This window comes from Malus domestica, chromosome 08, assembly GCF_042453785.1.
Source record: "Malus domestica chromosome 08, GDT2T_hap1".
Classification (NCBI taxonomy): Eukaryota; Viridiplantae; Streptophyta; class Magnoliopsida; order Rosales; family Rosaceae; genus Malus; species Malus domestica.
In genome coordinates this window covers 6160788-6165666 of record NC_091668.1, presented here as the reverse complement: position 1 = coordinate 6165666, position 4879 = coordinate 6160788, and the positions used below count along the sequence as shown (strand labels likewise).

The window sequence follows — 4879 nt, the reverse complement described above, 5'->3', positions numbered from 1 at the left end:
CTGAGTTAAATTTTGTCTTGTAAATCCATCTTGCCCCAACCACACGTTGATCTTTTGGCAGAGAAACAATGCTCCAAGTTTTAGTTTCATCGAGTGCCTTCAGTTTCTCAAGCATGGCACGCCTCTATATAGGAGATTGGTTTGCCTCTTCGAAGGATCGAGGCTCAGAGTTTTGAGATAACTTAGTAACAAAGGCCGCATGAGATGGGGAGATCTTGCTATGGTAAACCATTTGTCCAATAGGATATCTAGGCGTGTAGATTTCAAAATCATCAAGCCTGGCTGGAGGTTGTCTGTTTCGAGAAGGATTCCTTCGTGGAGGAGTAGGTTGTTCAAGTTGGGGCTCTCTCATTTCGTGGAGGACTTCTTCATCATTTGCTTCCATATTTTCATGAGCTGGCTCTATCTCAATAGCTTCATTGTGCGGTGTTGACAGCCTTGGATCATCAAGGACGAGAGGAGTGGGAAACACTTCATATGAGAGCTCCCCCTGAGGTTCATCATCATGCTTCTGAAAGAAGAAGTGCGTCTCATCAAAACGTACATCCCTGGATACAAACACCTTTCTGGTCTTAGAATCATAGCATTTGTATCCCTTTTGGGAAGTTGAGTAGCCTACGAATGCACACTTGATAGCCCTTGGATCAAGTTTATCTCTGTGAATAGTTTGAATGTGCACATAGCATACACATCCAAACACACGGAGATGACTTATGTCAATATCTCTCCCCTTGAGAATTTGGCAAGGAGATTTAAACTTCAAGATTCTGCTAGGAAGGCGATTGATGATGTATGCAGCGGTTTGTATAGCTTGAGACCAGAACTTCTTTGGAAGATTTGCTTGTAACATTAGTGATCGTGTTTTCTCAAGCAAATCTCGGTTCTTCCTTTCTGAAATGCCATTTTGTTGTGGCGTTCCTACACAACTTGTTTGTTGTAAAATTCCATGCTCACTTAAGTAAGTTGTCATGATTTTGGAAGTGTACTCAGAGCCATTATCAGACCTTAAGATGCCAATATTAGAGTTAAAATGATTTTGAACTAAGTTATGAAAATTTTTGAAACACTGGAAAGCTTCGTGCTTGAATTTAAGTAAATACACAAAGGTAGTTCTAGAGAAATCATCAATGAAAGATATAAAGAATATGTAACCATCAAAAGACTCTAAGGTTGCAGGTCCCCAAATGTCGGAATGGACAATTTCAAAAGCTTTGGTAGCTCTAGAGAGAGAATGGGGAAAGGGTAACCTGGTAAACTTAGATTTGTGACAAACTTCATAATCTGGGATCTCTTTACAGAAACTAGGAAAAATAAAAGACATAACATGTGAAGAAGGGTGAGCTAATCTCATGTGCCACAGCTGCTCCTTGTTTACTGTGTTTGAGTTTACGTAGAAACTTTTTGGAAAACTTGAAGAGAAGTTGACATAGTACATGCCATTGAGGAAGAAACCTTTACCAATCGTTTCCTTCGAAACTCGATCCTAGAAAATCACACAGTGAGTGGAAAAAATTGCAAGACAATTGAGCAATTGTGTTATTCTTCCTACTGACAGCAATTTGAAAGGAAAAGAATGGACATGCATGACAAGGGATTCTTTTTGACTTGAGAAGATTTTGAGTTTTCCTATGCCTACTATACGAACTTTGGTGCCATTAGCTACGGAGACAAAAGAAGGAGTGGAGAAGTTTTGAAAATCATTTAGTAAAGATGCATCGTTAGTCATGTGATCAGAAGCTCCTGAGTCGACTATCCAAAAACCACGACTACTACTAAGATCCAATGCAGTGGAAATAGTTGCAACAATACCTGGCATGTCATTTTGTGACACTGAGCTTGATTGTTCGAGGAAGCCAGCAAACTTGCCGAGCATGGCTGAGGGACTTTCATGATTTGTTGTTCCTTGTTTCTGTTGCAAGAAGTTAGCAAATTCATTTATGAGAGTAATGGGACTAGAAGAAGAGTTCATCACATTATTGGAGACATTGTCGCAAACAAGGTTTCCTCTAGGAGTGTAGGCAGGCTTCATTTGGTTTCTTGGTGCTCTTCCATCATCGTTGAACTTGGGTTTAAGTTCTGGATGAAGAATCCAGCACTTTTCTTTTATGTGTCCAACGCCTGGACGACCTATTTTCACACAGTGAGAACACTTTAAGTCTGGTCGTTTTCCCTTGTATGGTCTGGAAAAGGTGAAGGCTCTCGCTTCTGATGGCCTAAGATCTGATTCTCCAACGACCACGTCTGCATTCATGACCTTCTTCCTTATTTCTTCGCGTTGAATAACATTGCAGACCATCTGGAAGGTGGGAAGTTCAGGTGTCATCAAGAGATGACTTTTAAGGTCCTCATACTCTGGTCCAATGCTGGCAAGCAACTGGAACACCTTGTCTTCTTCAGCACGCTTTAAAAGAATGGTTGTGTCCGTGGTATGAGGTCTGTAGAGATCCAATTCATTCCATTTGGCCTTCAAGTTGCCAAGATGTTGAACAAAAGAGAGATTTCCCTGTTGTAATTCTGTAAGATCTTTCTTCAGCTGGAAGACTCGCGCAGCATTGTTTAGATCTCCATACATGTCTCGTACAGAATTCCAAAGGTGGTGAGATGACACTGAATAACTGAAAATCTCAGCCATCTTTGGTTCCATAGAATTCAACAGCCAAGACATGATAAGTTGATCTTGGGACACCCATGCTGCATAATCTGGTGAAGTTGTTTCGGGCATGATATCATCCTTTTGAATGAACTGGAGCTTTCCACGTCCTCCAAGAGCGAGAGAAATAGCTCGTGACCAGGGCAGATAGTTGAATTTGTTTAGGAGCACAGAGCTCAAATGTTGAATTGGGTTGGTATCAATGGTTTCGTTTTTTGAAACTTTCTCTGATGATGTTGCCATAATGGCTTTAACTGGTTTGGATTTGGTAGGTTTTCGGAAGAACACAGATGCAGGTCCACGAGGGATCACTACTCTGATACCATATAGAAAACCTTAATGTATATTTTATGTATCAAACAGTTACAAGATTATGCATAAATAGAAGAATAAACGGGAAAGATAGTGAAGAACAAAAGGTAGGGGACAATGGCAGCTAAGCAAGTATGATGACCCCCACACTCTCTAACACAAGCTTTACAGCTATTAACAAGCTTTTCAAAGAAGAGGGAATAACAAACAGCTAATACTAGCACTAAACCCTAGCTGAAAGCAAGATGAGTTGTTATCCATCAAAGCCATTATTCTTCCAACTGTATTAGGGTTAAAGAATATTCAATACTAATTGATACGCGTTTCTTACTTTAGATTTTGACATGTCTGGTGCCCAGCAAGAGCATGCTATGGTGATTGAACATCTTGCGCCAAGATTTGCTGCTTTGAGATTTGAACTGTGTCCATGCCATATAAGCGAGAGTTACTTCTGGAAAGTCTATTTTGTTCTTCTGCATTCAAGGCTCAATAAGCAGGATGCCGAGGTCTTATCCACACCCCAAGTAAGCTTCCTTCTTTGTATGATTACTTTTAGTGTCCTTCAGTCAATTGATTAAATTTGTTTCTGCTTCCAACTTAAACCATACTTGTGGCATCATAAAGTGGGAAATGTTGCTTCATGCCAATTCTAGATTAAGGCCTTCCATTTCTTTTTTCTTATCCACGATCTGCTTGATTGTATATCACAAGTTCTCGTTGTTGTTGGATGCTAGTAGTTTCTTGAACTCCTCCATGGGATGGATTATCACAGCGTGGATTTTGGTAGTTCTAGACATTCAACTTCAATTTTCTATTGGCAAAAACTTAGCTGCTGAAAAAATCAGCAGCAGCTCCTGCTGCTAGTGAATCACAGGTGGACAAGTGTCTAAGTTGTGATTAAAAAATCAATTATTTGGACACATGTTCACCCGTGATTTGCTAGCAGCGGGAGCTGCTGCTGATTTTTCAGCAGCGAAGCTCCGTTCTTTTATATTTAGGTTGCAGGTGATCTTCCCGGTTGGGAATAAAGTTTGGATTTAGGATTCTAGATGGTTCCAGAAAAATGACAATATTTTCTTAGAAAAAAACATTATTTATACTTTGTGATTGAGCCTAAGTTCATGCCAAACCTGTTAGGTCTCTGAAATTTAATGTAGTATAACATACTGGTCGCAGATAATGGAAGCCAGAGCAAAGTGGATGCAGGAGCTACATTGTCAGACTGCATTGGAACATGATTAATTTGGAAGAAACACTTCTTTTTTAAAAGACAGTTCCAATAAACTAGATGAAGATTGTGCTCCGGTCTCATCATGTAGTGTTTATTACGAGGACAAGATGCTAAGGACGTATCCTTATGAATCAACGATGTCCCCCACGGCTTATGAGACTGAGAAGCACCCAGTTGAGAGTGATGAAGTCCCATATATTGACAAGTCTGTTATTGAAGAAAAGCCCATCATTAAGAGCGAGGACAAGAATCTAACAGTTGGTCCATCCTCGAAGATGCTAGATAATATCTACGAAGATGATGACGATGATGACTGGCCAGAGGAAGATTCTGAATTAGATGGGTACAGTGGAACGGCTATTCACGCAATCAATGAAGAAGACATATCTTTCAGTGACCTAGAGGACGATGATTTCCTTGCTCCCACAAAACTGAAGACTGTTAAGAAACCTCAAGGAAAGAGAGGCTAACCATCGGCGCGTGCTCTGCTCATCGGATAGAAGATGGCGCTTCAAGTCAATGGATGAACTGGTTGTGGCTAAATGGCTTTCAAAAGTACGCTGTCGTATAGTCCTGCGCGGGGACTCTTCTAAATTCTTGCTGATTGTCCTACTGAGTAGTCCCACGCTGGGACTCAAGCCTCTGGTGGTGATGCTATTTGTTCTAATACCAAATTGTACATGATA

General features: G+C 40.5%; 1 pseudogene; it reads left to right on the top strand.

The window, feature by feature from the left end:
* Positions 1–2894: 2894 nt before the first annotated feature.
* On the top strand, positions 2895–4879 carry LOC139197993 (uncharacterized; annotated as a pseudogene).